General features: G+C 37.4%; 1 long non-coding RNA gene across 2 annotated transcripts in view; it reads right to left on the bottom strand.

The window, feature by feature from the left end:
* The window catches only part of LOC113030704 (uncharacterized), a 64,725-nt gene extending 60,303 nt beyond the window's left edge, over positions 1-4,422 (bottom strand). The window contains exon 1 of one of the 2 annotated variants that reach the window (XR_003273637.1): positions 3,884-4,422. This is a non-coding gene — a long non-coding RNA (uncharacterized LOC113030704). Of the gene's footprint in view, positions 1-3,745 lie in introns of both variants that reach the window. The other variant, XR_003273636.1, reaches the window with a different exon arrangement.
* Between the last annotated feature and the right edge of the window lie 10,960 nt (positions 4,423-15,382).

The raw sequence follows: 15,382 nt of genomic DNA on the forward strand, positions 1-15,382 counted from the left end.
ACTGCCTTCAGCCCCTTCACTGTTACACTATCCCTAAAGGGCTACACTGCCACCAGCAGTCACTTAGCACATAAACTCAAAAGAAAACAAATGCCAAGCATTTATCACCAAAATGCAGCTATACACTTACTGTATTTTTAAGTATATGTTAAAGATTTTTTGTTTTGTTTAAGAAATGCAACAAATGAAACATAGTCTCCTCTTATTGTCAAGCATTTGCTCAGCACACTTGAGCATTGACAACATTAGTATTATTTTGCTACTTTTAATTAGAATATTAAGTAAAGTTTAAACAGTAACCTGTTTGTCCATATGCCTTCCATTAACTTTTCCTTTTTCTTCTTTTTTTAAATAAACAAGCTGTCAATGTAATGAACTAAGTCATTCAAGATATATATTTTTTTCTCTGTGAGGCAAACACTATTAAAACTGAATTATTTTCCCCTCCTTTGAAGGGACTGTGATGAGTCGGCATTTTCCATAAATGACCCAGCTGTTTGAGCATATTGTGTTTCGCTTCATCAGGGATTCAAAGGAGCTCACAGCAGATCATCCATATCCTGTCATGCTTTGGTCTTGACCATACCTCTCTAAAAGCTGGTTTCAGAGCTGGTGGTGCATATGCTACAGATGTGGGGCTAACATGACTATGTTAATGTTTTTCTGACTGCAATTAACCATTAAACACATATCAGCTTGTAATGAAATATAGGGGGTGGGCCTGCACAATATGTGTGCTACAAATGTGACCAAGGCAAATCTACCAACATTAGTGATAATAAATAAATCTATGGATAAATTAGTTGAAACAAATCTGGAAAAAAAACCAACTTATTTTGTTATTTACAAAGTGCATATTTCCAACTGTATTCAGAGGTCATAGAAGAAAAAGTTAAATTTGAAACCCAGTGTTTCAGTCTGTGATCATTGATTTTTCTCCCATGTCCTTAATGGACAGGCTAAAAATATGCTGCTTCTAGGTACAAATCTTGCATCTGTTCTCTCACAATACCAACAATACAGACAACATCTAATTGATACTATACAAGTCGCAGTGCAAGTTATTATTTTTTACCTTTTTTCCCATCACTTTGAATTTTGCCATTTTGGTATGCAGGATATTTTTCTAATATTAAAATAATAAAAAGCTTTGAAACTCTTGAAAATCACATGAAATAACATTTCTTTCAAAAGGGAAATTTGGAATTCAACATTTTAGCATTTTTGAATTCTAAAAAGGTTCATTTTCACTACCACAGTGACTAGAATGGTTACTCTGCCTAAAATTGGCAACATGACCAGGGCATGCTTTAATTTAAAAAGGTTTATCAATATATAATATAGATATTCATGCAGTATTCATTTTAATGAACCTTAATTATTAAAATTAATTAAAATATTCAGTGTAAAAGCTACTGTACTACTAGCAGTCAAAAACATATATATTAAGATATTAAGCATGATTTGACAATTTTATAATGTGATCTGACTGACACATGCACATGATTGCAAATGATTTATTGTATTTGGAAGCAGGTGTGTCAGATATCAGCTGCCTACCCGCGTGCGTGCATACTGATATAAGCTGTCCTCCTGTGAGTAATAAATCAAAACCCCAACATTTTTGCCATTAACATTGTTTCCTTGTTGTCTCTGTGCTGTCAGCAACAGTGGATAATCCCAGTGTAGAAGAGGGCTCTGTCCTTCTGCTGCGTCCATCCTGTGATTCAGAGGATACAGATTATCACTGCAAATGGAGGGCCTTGTCTTTGACTCATTTGCTAGAATCAGCAATAGAGGAAAGACTGACTCTATACTAGCCCCTTAACGGACTCTAAATTCACAAGCAGGCACTTTCATCTGACCATACAGGCTGTATACCCACAGCGCACATACACCCTACTAGCTTACATCCAGACATGCATGCTCAGACCTTCACACTTCCTGCATACAGAACCAACCTGGACCAAATCATTTCCCAATTCTAAAGGGCCAAAAGAGGCAGACATAGCATTGCTAATTCAGAGTTAAAGAAAATACAAAGGTGAGCAAAGTCAGTGTCTGTGTGTTCCTTTAACCATGCTACTCCATATCAGAGGGAATGCGTCAGCCCTACTATGGTTAACACTCAATAAAACATCAAAAGGGATGAAGCTCAGAGCTCTGGACAAATACACACCCACACAGATACCAGATACACACAAAAACTCGTTTCATTTATACGCCTTCTCTTACACACATATGTACACACGACGTTGCATATTGAACAAACAAATAGTGCAGATATAGATCACTGGATTAAATGAATAGAGCAGGGAGAACAGATAACAGGGTCGCATATCTTTAAAGAGTAAACAAACACACATCATGCATAATGAACGCTAAATACGAGTTCAATAGAACACTCAATAGAGCAGTTTCTTACAAACACACTATACGTCTGTGAAGGTTCTCAGTCATCCAGGTCATCGTAGTCAAAGGAGCTTGCAAAGAACACACTATACTAAATAAACACACTATACATTCACTGGAACAATTGGAGGTTTTAGCCAATATTGGCAGTCAATGCCAGATACACAGGAGCTGTCATCAACTTCCCATCAGGCTCCACTCCCCCCCAGTGGATGTTTTGAAAGAGGAGAAACACTTCTTGTGAAATTTTTATATCCAGAGGCAAAGGCATTTAATGGTCACTGTTTGGCATGTTACATGAGGAGATGGCATTATAATCATCTGCCCAGGCCAAAAACTGGGCTTTGACAGCTTAGACAGGCTATTCATTATTCAATTATTTTAAATATTTCAGGGAACCGACAGGATGCTCAAGCAATAAATATTTCAACCGTTGCCTTACAAAAGGAGATAGCCATGCACTTGGCTGGTATTGATCAAGAGGGCAGCAGATTCACTCTTTCCAATAAAGAAAAAACATATACGATCATCTCTCTGTCAGACCCTACACCGCCTAATGAAAGAGTCTAAATTTTCATCTGGAAAAAAAAAGAAAGTTAGAGCATCAACAGAAAAACACTTTATCATCACTTTCACATTTGGGGAAAAAGCAAAGAGACACAAAAGTGCATTGCTAGAACAAATTCAGAAATACATAGAAGCTGAAGGTGAAAGTGTGATGTAGAGCATCTGAGCTGGTGTAATACCAGACAGAATCACTTATCTGTGGCCAGATAAAAGGAATAAGGCAGCCTTTAAAATGCTGAGGCCCTCACGTTTATGAATAAAATACGGCTACTGTACAAAAGTAATTCCCTTCTCACTGATACTAGGTGTTGCAAAGATGCGAACAAACAACCACTGCAATTATGCCCCTTCCACTTGCAGCCTCCCCTGGTGATAACCAATATATAGCAAGGAAGCAAAGCATGAATTGCTTTGCAGGCAGGCATCTTCCCTCTCAGCAAACACACATGCACAAGTATGCAGATACACATAGACACATTCTTCTCTGCAGAGGGGAGTAGTCTTTCACAGCCGTCACAAAAAGCAATCTTGTTCTCTGAAAGCCACGGGGCTTCTCATTGTGTAGTTGTACATTTTTTCTAACTTTGCACTTTTTGTAAAACTGATTAAATACAATGAAAGACAAGATCCGTCTTTTTCATAGTGCTTTCTCTTTCCCACGTCACTGCATATTTCATGCTGAGCTTTTCGCCTGCCTAATCTGCCCCTTTCACAGAAAACCTGAAGGGTGCTTTTAATATAAAAGAAGCCACGGATGTTTTCTTACCTTGAAATACTATCCAGAATCCTATAGTCCGCAAGCTGTCATGAGATACGATTGGTTCTGCTCCACAACAAGGGCAAAAATCCCACAAGTCTTTTAAAATCAGAAACCAATTAAAAACCTTTTCTGATTTGAACTTACTTTTTGTGAGCAGGATGTCCTTCAGTGAATTTGTGCATAATCCATTACCCTTTAGTTCCTTGGTTTAGATTAATTTCTTTTGGGCTGGTTCTCCCTGATATTCCACCTTGGCAGAGCTAAACAATGTTAGGTATTCTACTGGAAAATGCGTTTATGAGAGACAAGGGAGAACGAGAGACTGTAGGATCTCTTCTGGTGCGCACTACCAGCTCCAATGCAAGTGAATCCAGCCGGTCCTCACAGCTCTCCCCCTGCCTTCAGGAATGAAATTCAGCATCCGCTGTTCGTCCCCACAACAAGGGGAGGGTGTCCCCCCAGGATGGAAACTTTCACAGACCTCCACCAAAGCTATAGATGGTGATAACACATGCCAGTGAGACTAGATTATGTGTTCTTTTCCTCGATATGCTCCCTGATCAGTGGATTTTGTCCTCTTTTCCTTCTCCTATTCGCCTGTTCGGTAGCGCTCTCCTCTCCAGAATAGACTCTCACAGAATAGATGCTGAGAAAGCAGCGGAATGAGGCGAGCCGCTCGTTCTCCTGCTGTCTCTCTCTCTCTCTCTCTCGCTCGCCTTACCCCTCCCTCACACATACACCCTCCCTGTTTCTCACTGCACCTCCCCACCCTTTCGTTTTCTCTCTCCTCCTCTCCTTTCCTTTACACACACACATACACACTGCGATATGCACTTCTCTAGCTTTGGCTTTTGACAATTACCGCTGTGCCATTTCCAGCCATGTCAGACAGAAAGGTTCACCGCCCATAGTCCTCAGAGTAACAAATAATGCCTGATAAATATGTAAAATTAAATAGATATGAAGAGAAGGAGCAGCAGCATGGAAAAGAGCACTGAACCAAGAGGCAATCTAATCTCCTTTCTTCATCCTTGTAACCTGATTACTAAATATCCCTGGAGCTGACATTTTTTTAAACTTTTTTTTTTGGTCATAACTTTTTTTTCTCTGATGTTCGGTAGTTGATGCTGGCCAACTGTCAAGTGTGACTGAAGAGGAAGACAAAAATAGCAAGCAAGAGAGCAGCACACTGCATAGAAACAAGAACCAAGCAGTAGCAGCTGTACAATTATATAATTAGCCACCTAAACAAATTGCCAGGAATTCTGTTATCATTGTGTGAATACTTGACGAGCTGTGTGCAATAATAAATATTGTACCAAAAAAAATACAATTCGAAAACATTTGTGTAAATGCTCTCGATACATACCATTCATGGTGTAACCAATTTGTCATATACAAAGAGCTGCCACTCTCACATGCTTATTATGAATAAGTAGCATCGCTAAAGCCAGGCAATTATCTTCCTAAGCCTGGACTTCACATTCCAAGTGAGGTAGCTTGTTTCCTATTTAATGGTATGTGCAACCCCTCATATGTTCGTCAATTAGGATTACACAGGCATTATAATTTAACTTCCAAGTCATGTAGAACACAAAAAAATTTGGTAGCTTGGTTGGTTACATTTTAAGTGGGCTTTATAAGTGGATGGTGCCCTTGATTTTATCGAGGCAAGGTTACATCACATCAACAACCTGACACCAAAACTATGAGCAGGTGGTTTTGGCAGAGTCACTTGCTACTGAATTCCATCCATCACTCTGGTCTCCCTGGGGAGTCATGCCAACAAGGACATTTTTTTAGTCCAGTTAAAGAAAAAAAAATCTAATGTCAGGGGTTTGTCTAGGAAATCCATTATCACAGGAAATATTTTAGTCAACAACTTCACATTTGTCCAGTTTAGTGAAAATCATTGCTTATTGTCAATGAGAACTTTTTCAGCTTAACTGTATTCAGTGGTTCTCTATGATCATTTGTTCTTTTCATTTTTATCATTTTGATTTGTTGTTATTGTAAATGCATAAAAACAAACAAGTGAAACCATAAAAGGTGCATATATTGTGTACATATATTAATAAATTACAGTAATTCATTCTTTAAGAAATTATTGTTAGCCACTTCTTGTCAAACTTAATGCAATGTCATGCAAACATAAAATAAGTTTGCATTTGTATAGCCATTATACTGAAGCTTATGCATATCCACACACTTTATTACTGATTACATACACAGAGTTACCGATGCCAGCATGCACTTCGCAGCGGCTGCAGCTAGTTCTCAGACACCTATAGTACAAAGAACAAACAGGTTCATTAAACGCATATGAGGCTTTGACTGATGCTTTAAAGCTCTGACTTTCAGGGAGAGGCCCTACTCACAACCCCATTTCATGGACATTTGTGAAACAGTGTAATTGTTCATGTTTGTGCACACCTAATGAACCAAAAAGTTATTTGCAGAAACATCCATCCATCCACTTTCTCAACCACTTATCCAATTAGAGTTGAGGCTGACACTGGACGAGAGGCAGGGAACATCCTGGAAAAGGCACCAGTCCATCACCATAGCTAACACAGAGAGACAATCATTCATGATCACTTCTGCACCTCCTGCCAATTTAGAATCACCAATTAACCTAACATGCATATCTTCGGACTATGGGAGGAAATTGGAGTATCCAGAGACACAGGTCGAATATGCAAACTCTCAGCAGATCATCAGGTTCAAACCTAGAACAGATCTTCTTATTAAATTTGTGTCATCTCAATACTCTTTGTAATACAACCTTAAATTCCCCACAGTACATATTATCACAACACTTTGGTAACAATGCTATGAAAATGGCAATTCTGCAAGAAGATATACTGCAAGAAAATCATCAATGACTCACAGCATATGTTTTACTGACAAGAAAAATTACTCCTAAAAAGGCAAAAGCAGGTGTGTGTATTTCCACTGCATGGTACCAGTGTGTTTATTATTTTCACTGGTCAGTTTTGTTGTGTCCATGTATTTAATGGGCTTTCTGATATGCTTTCCAATGTATTCAAAGTGTCTGTCATTTCTCCCCTGTGAATTTCCTCTTCGTCACTGAAAGTTACTTTACTTTCTTGCACTTTACCCTCATTCAGTTGAGGGCAACATGAGAAGGACTCATGAACTGGTGACTCCAGCAAGTTAAATTACACAGGGGAACGATTTATGGTGTCTCATATATTAATAATGGTCAGCTTATCAATGTTTTGTCCCACCAATAATTACGAGCCTTTCGTGAGAAAATTTGGCATTTTCTTTTGTCACCAACTGGCAACTATGATATGCTAATATGAAAGTACAGTGTTTTGGCAGACCATGCTTTAATACTGTATCTATCTAAAATATGATATAACAAATTTTAATAAACTGAACTTGCCTTGTCCAGGTTATGCACTAATAATTCAAAAGTAAGAAATTCAACACCTACATATTATCTTTTTATTACTCTATAATTGCAGGCAATGCTTTACCACAGCCAGATGGTCCCATGAGGCTGAAATTGTCACTTACTCAACTTAGAAATGTGATTAATGTTCTAAAACTGGAAGCAATGTTCAATATTCATCACAAGTGTTTACTGTGAAAGACAAGTGTCTATCCCAAAATTCCCATTTTCCTTCTATTTTTCTCTCTCTCTCCCTCAGTGTGGTACAGCTTGCAGATAAGCCTGGGTAAACCCTCTGGCTGAGTTACTAGCAAAGACCTTCCTGAATCTCATTATCAAGGTAGCACAGTTTCCAACCACCTGTCAATGGTCCAGATCCATGTTTCAAAAAGCCAGCAAATACAGCTCATGTTCCTTTCCTCTGCCACTTGGCTTTTTTTTGTTTGTTTGTTTGTTTTTTTACTTCTCAAAAGGCTAATGAAGTTACATAACTGATGTACATTTTTCCCATTATGCATTAAAAGGTATGTAAAATACAAAACAAAATAAAACAACAACAACCGGTAGGTAGCACAGGGAACAAAGGGATTATTTAATCACCAATCTTTACCAAGAAATAAGTTGTTGTATGACCTCACAACTACACCAACTGCACTGTGCTGTCTTCTTCCTTGTAGTTATGGTTAGTTTTATAAGTGATTGACAAAAGTTGTGCTGTTCTAAACACAGGTGCAGTCACCTGAATATGACATGCTCAGTTTATGTGCAATTTAGTGCAAGGTCCACAAACTAAGACATGATATTCAGCTTTGGGTAATTTACTAACACGACAGACGCAGCTTGTTAACTGTAATCAGAAAACCTTGCATGTGTATTTCTGTGCTCTCCAACTGATGGTGTTAACAATACTACTACATTTTTCAATGCTGGAACTGTTTAAAAATAATAATTTGCAGATTTTGTGGAGGATTCTTATCCCTGTGTATCTGTGGTCGATATCTCTATGAAATATAGTAAGATTGCTCCATTGTTTAACATTACTTTAGAGGTAGCAAAGGAGCGCCATGCTGTAAATGCAGGCACAGCTTTGATGATTGCTAGAAGTATTCACATTAATCCAAAAAACACACAAGGCACCAAATGTTTTGGCCTCCAGAATAAGATATCATGATTCAACAAGTTCCAATTATGCAGTTAATGCCACTGTATTTATATTTTGCAGTGCAGACTATTACCACCTGCTGGATGTTTTCTTAAAAGGTATCCTGTGGAGTGTTCTATTTACATGCAGCACTACCGAAATGCACAACCCTGAGGTCTAAAAATGTGATGAATGCACTTCTGTCTCTATAGAGCTTTCTGTTTTGTTCTTTTATGTTTGGACTGTGTAAGAATTACCTATACCTACACATTTACTAGAAATCTTTTCCTCCCCAACCTTTTTTAACCGCAGACATTTTGACTCGACACAATAAGGAAAGCACAGGTGCATTAATAATAGCCTAGTTCCATTAAGTGTCTCAGTAAGTGTTTCCATTAAGTGTTTTCAGAAGTTATGACAGTCAGAATGCTAAACAGCAGGACCTACCCTACATGCAATACAGTCATGTAATACACCTGCGTTTTTTGTATATTTCAATATCCTTGCTCGCTTGTCTTTATTTTTACTTTCCGTACATAATGCAGCTGTGCTTAAAAATCCTGTAGTATTGTATGCATAATGCACAGAAATGGGATATGCTACATTGCACCTTGAACTTAACCCTGTTGCCGTTTGTATGCCTGGCTAAGTGACTATAAAGCATGCTGGTTTGTGTGCTTATCAATGTGACCGAAAACAGTAGGACATCCTGATTTTTTTGGCATACAGGACTTGACATATGGGCACAAAAAATGTTTTTGTGGCACAACAACTAGAATGATAGCAATGTGTAATAGAATGGCTTCTATATTTACTGTCAGAAAGGTTGTGTGCATCTTGCAACATAACAATTATCTGTCAATTTGGGAAATATTGTGAAATATTGAAATATTTATTTTATTATCAGAAATATAGCCACGCTTTGATGTTTTTCCATGCTATCATGTATTATCATGAAATTGTAACTTTTTAAATCAAAGACAAATGTTCACTGGCCCTGAGATGTCAGCTCACAGCAACCCAGAAAAAAAAACACCAGAAAACAAACAAAACAAAACCAAAACCAAAACAATGAAAGTATGCAATTTGTCAAAATTATGAACACATGGGGAACAAATGCTCCAAAGTGAGAAAACACACCCAAAGACAGCAAGGAGATGCAAATACAGTCTGACAGAATGAAGCTGTTTACATGTTGTTCTGCACACAAAAGAAAAATTATATCAACAGGACTACAAGATCGACAGGACTCTAAAGAGCCTTTTTAGGACCACACCCATAGAATCAACAGCACTGACATCAGAATGTCATTCACACTAGAGAAGAAGTCTGTCGGATGGTAACAAAAAGGGGGAAGGCAGTCAAAACTCAGATCATCAGATACCATGTCTGGATAATAAGCTGGCCAAAGGAGGATCTAGAAGCCACTGACATCAACAGAAGGAAGCTCCGTACCATGCATGGTGGATTTCACCCCAAGTACATCACCTGAAGCTGTACATTAAGCGGAAGGAGGGAGGCTGAGAATTAGTGAGTGTCAGGAAGAAACAACAACTTGAGTACATCAGACGGATAGCCACAAATGGTAGTTTGCTTAGTAAATATCTCAGACAGAAGAAAGCCAGGAAAAGAGAGGAGCAAGGAGAGGAACCATCATTGAAGGACAGGCCCTTGCAGAGTATGTGCCACCGGCAGAAGAAGTGTCTGATATTGAGAAATCCTACCAATGTCTGGACAAAGCTGGACTGAAAGAAAGCACAGAGGCACTAATCATGTCAGCACAGGAACAAGCTCTGAGAACAAGCTCAACAGAGGCTTGGATCTACCAAACTAGGGTAGACCCCAGGAGCAGGTTGTGCAAAAATGCCCCTGACACAATCAAGCACATAATGACAGCATGAAGCTGCTAGCAGGCAGGGCATATGTGGAACATCATAACCAAGTGGCTGGCATATTATATAGGAACATCTGTTTTAAGTATGGCCTGGAAGTCCCGAGGTCAAATGCCCCAGGAGAATGCTTGACATTTACCAAGCTAAGATCCTGTAAGACATCCTGATATAGATGGACAAACTGGTGATGGCTAACCAACGGGCCATAGTAGTGGTGGAAAAGAAGAGCAAAACAGCCCTAGTGATAGATGTAGCTATGCCAAGTGATAGCAACATCAGAAGGAAGGAACACAAGAAGCTGGAGAAGTACCAAGGGCAGAGAGAGGAGCTCGAGAAGAGTGAAAGGTAAAGGCAACAGTTGGTAATCTAAGCACTAGGGGCAGTCACACACAAACCGGGCAAGTGGCTTTACCAGATCCACGGAAGAACATCCGAGAGCTCTGTCCAAAAGAGCACAGTCCTAGCAAAAGCACATGTAAGCTCCCAGGCCTCTGGTAGAAGACCTGAGCTTGAAGGATAAAGCCTATAAAAATAAATAAATAAAATGGCGTGTCTCTGCCCCTTTGATCAACAACAGAATTTAAAGTCTGACATGTTAAGGAAGAACTGATTTGAGGGGGACATATATCATTAAGCCTTATTAAAATGAAGATCGGAAAGACAATCAGTATTTCTGTGATCTACAAGTTTTATTTACCCAAAATATGATAATTAATTCCCACTCTGATTCTGAGGTAGATGTCTTCATGTTGTTGTAATTTTATTTTAACCTCCTAGGAACAATTTCTCCTCACACATTGCACACATTAGGGCTGTCTTCACACACACTGATACATTTATTTTTAAAGACCCATCCATTTTCTTCCACTTACACAAATCAATTTAGAATTGCCAATTAACCTTACATGCATGTCTTCTGACTGTGGTAGAAAACTGTAATACCCTGTGAGAGCCCACACCGGCAGTGTGAGACTGTGAAAGCTTAACACAGAAGGGCCCCAGAGAACCAGTGCATTTAAAGGCCCTTCTTGGTGTGAGGCAACAGTGCTAGCCAACATATTACTGTGCAACACTTTAAGTAAAATGTTTTGTCAGAAAATATGCTTGCATAACCATTTTTAACCTAACTTTAAAGCACCATAATTATTACAGTTTCCACTTATCTGAAGAGTCACACTGGTGTGTGTTGTCTCCATTCGTGCGTTGGAGACATTGTTGAATGAAGCAGATTAGTAATGCTTCATGTATGTATTACACTTAAATAGGAAGAACAAGTATACCCAATGTCAAGTTTGCAAAAGATTTTCTAAATTTATCTAATAAAGTAAGAGGCATATTTATCAGTGTGGCTTCAGCTCTGATGTTAGATTATGTAATCATGTTGATTTCAGCTTTAGAGTGAAACATTGTGCCTGCAATGACCAAACATTTAAAAGCCCTTCTGCACACAGAGTGATATACTCGGTGGCAGGACTAATGTGAATAATAATTATGTCATTTGATCATTCATTAGAAGTCTGACCTTAATCACATAGTGCAATTAGTTGCCTGCGATTCAGCCTAATTTATAATCAACTCATTTAGGTTGGTAGCATGGAGTGATATGGTTATGGAGGAGGATTATATTTGTAATTTAAATAGAAAACGTTTTTTTGATATCATGGTTTCGTACATAAAAGCCGTTTGCTACGATCAAGTTTTGAAAAATTGCTGCAGCAGTGCATCCAGTTATCGTTGAATAACTAAACTTGTTCACATCAAAAATAAATATAGTGTCCAAGGAAATTTTATTCTTGTAAACTTTAGATTTCTTTAACGCAGAAAATGTCAAAAAACATTGTGCGATGTTAAAAAGAAACAAACAAAAGATACTTAGTTTAATAAGTGAGATATCCAGGTTTTTTTTTATAGTTAACCATTGAAAAAATTTAATGTTTTTAATTACAAAGTAATTTTTGTATTAAAAAAAGGTGTTACTTTTGGCCATTAAACGTAGAGAGGAAGTTAACAAACAAGCATGAGACAAACTGTGTGCTATAACTGTCTGTAGTGTGCGTTTAGCTTTTTTATTTTTAGTTGTTTCCAGTCTTGCACAGCTGTAATTAGGATCTCTCAGGATCTCGTCTGTTTTTATGCAGATAATGTGATTCTGTTTGCTTTATTGAGCAACAAACTTACTTTGCACTGGGTGAGATTGGGGCAATTGGTGAGAACAAGTATGAGGCCACGGTTTACAGCTGGGAAAGATTGCTTATTAAAGTAATTTGTCCTTGGGGTCCCCCAGGGGCCCCATTTGGTAGTCCATGTACGTTAAAGTAAAAGCATGAGGGTTAAATAGGGTTGGTTTTTGGTGTTCTTTGAACACCAGAGTAAACTGATTATTAAAAATTACTGTGAAATAATACAAATTCTGTTTTCTTTATTATACTAAATTAACTAAAAGGTCTGAACTTATTTGCCAGAATCAGAAAATATTCCAGCAGTGTCTGCCCATTTGCATTTTTGCTATATTTGATGAAATTCACACTGTGGTTAACACATTTACCTAACATGGGAAAGACCTTCAATTTTGAGACAAGGAGAAGACAAAAAAAAAACCAGACTCAGGATTCACAAGTTAGTGTACTCTTAAAATGGGAGGGTTGCATCAGAAAAGGCAACTGGTGTAAAATATGTGCCAGATCAAATACGTGGATCCATACACTGTGGTGACCCTTTGGGAAATAAAGGAGCAGCTTAGAGTACCTTTGGTCATTATCTCAACAATGAGTACCAGTTTCAGCTTGACTTACCAGCACATTTAATTACAGTCAAATATCACAGTGGATGTGTGGTCAATTGTACTTTCTACTATTAATTCAGATTCAGTATGTGTAATGTGATGAAGTGATACTAGAATTTTTTTTAAATGATGGCGAAGTCAATATTACAGCTTGTTTTATAAGCTGTTCGTTCCAGGCTACAGTTTGTTTGAAGGGTACATAATGCAAGTGACACTGTTGTTTGAAAAAACTTTTCCAATAACAAGTTTCTATTTCTTGTGGATTAGTATGTATGCTGTGTTATTTTTGTTTCCTATTCTGTGAATGTTGTGCACAAATTTAATGTAAAAGCATTTGGGGGATGTACAAGAAGATAAATCCAATAATCACTGGTGTTGTGGAGACCACAGATGCTTCCTTTCCAAATGCTTTATGAATGCAAAAATGGATGAAAGTGAAAAACACCAAAACAATTGGATTTTTTTTAAAGCAAAAAAGATAACAGGTGTTTCACTGGTGTTTGGTTCTTACCATTTTACTGTGATAGGTTTGAAAAAGACTCAGAATGATAAATGACCTTCCTTTTCTTTGTGCCTATATGTATTGTATGTATTGTTTGCTGTATTTGACTGGACACATAGTTTGAAGTCCTTTTTGGTGATAACATTTTTGCATTGTAAGTAAACTTTGCATAGTGCTCACAACTTCAAGTGACTGGATAAGGGTTAGGACAAGGGGTTAAAGGGTTGGAATTAGGTCAGGTTTAGCTAAAGATTTTAATTTAATCTTTAGTTGTGACGGGACAAAGGGTAAAAGAATCCATAATGTCATTAACAATGCTCACAGTCAAGACCAGTGTGAAATTATTAGGGGACAGGCAGACAATCTGAGTACAGAGTAACATCTAGATTTGCTGCAAGAAACATTTCTAATATAAATCTTGTTCATTTCTTTCTTTTGTTTGTGTCTGTGTGTGCACATGCTTAAACGTGCAGTTTTAAAACATATCATTTTTGATTTAGTTAATTTATGGCCGTTATTAAGTTATCTAAAACCAGTGCTATACATTTCAAACATATATCCTTTTGGTGCAATGCCTTTTGTGTAGGTCAAACAAATGAGTACAATATAAACATTAATTGACCTTAGTAAAATATCTCTACCTATTAATATGATTCATGTATAAAAACCTTACTTGATAACACAAATAAAATGACACTAAACAAAGTTAAAATCGTAAAGAGCATCAGTTATTTTCTGTTTCCATCCTCTAAGCAGGTCAAGAAGTTACATGTGTAGGCAGTGAAAATGAATACAAGGTATATATCTGATAATATGTCCCCCAGACAATAATTTATTCTGTGATTAAGAACAAAAATAGTCAAATACCAGCTAGTATTAGAAATAATGAAGCTTTTTCTAAGTCAATTTAAAAACTGACTGAAATTTATATGTAATATGAACCAATGTTAATTACTATCTGTTTACAGAAAATGTGTGCTTGTATTTGCATCAATACCTATCGATCTATATTTTTATATTTAATTGCATCTTTATTTTCTATGTATCATGAAGCAGTGACATCTGAGTATATAGAGGGAACAAATCCAGACATCAAAATGTCTTCATGCATTAAAAGTTACAAGATAAGCATGTAACAAGAAAGCAAATACTCTAAATACAAATGTACACAGAAATGTACGGGAATAGCAGATTTTTTGAAACATCACAACTAAAATACAATAAATGCCCTTGGACTTCATTTATGCTTTCTATTAAATATTCTAAGAGTTTAGTATTTTAAAGTCATCTTGCTTACATTGGCTTGGCATTCAGTCAACATGACCCAACTGCGACCCTAGTATTAACCACCTGGCACTGTCTGGATCCCACCCCACTGCCTGACCTACTGTGTAATAATATATAATTATCTCTCAAACCTTGAAAGAGGTTATCCTATTCTCTTGTGTATAAGATCCTGCCTGAAGTGCTGTGTTAGGCTGTCAACAATTGCTGAATAAGTATATGCAGAACCTTTGGGTGCTTTGATACCATATGTATGTTTCTTTAATCAGGACTTATCCAATAAGATAATATGCTCACAGATAATAAAACAAATATAATGTGGTGGTCATTAAGGATTAAACATTTAAAATTACAAGTGAATGGACAAGTAAGCCCCGAAGACTCTTCTGTCCTTCACAACTGCCTGCTGTCTGCTCACAGGCACACATTAATAGTGCAATAATCCTCTTTGACTTTTTTGGCATTTAATACATACAGTGTATTAGGAATATGCATAAATTTACCTCAGAATTGTGATCGTGAAGTCCCTTTATGGGTGAATCGAGACTATTACCTACTTTCAATCCTGTATAGGGTTTATTAGTGATTGCATGACTTGGGGTTAATACAATTTTTGTGCTG

Source organism: Astatotilapia calliptera, chromosome 2 (genome assembly GCF_900246225.1).
Source record: "Astatotilapia calliptera chromosome 2, fAstCal1.2, whole genome shotgun sequence".
In the NCBI taxonomy this organism is placed as follows: Eukaryota; Metazoa; Chordata; class Actinopteri; order Cichliformes; family Cichlidae; genus Astatotilapia; species Astatotilapia calliptera.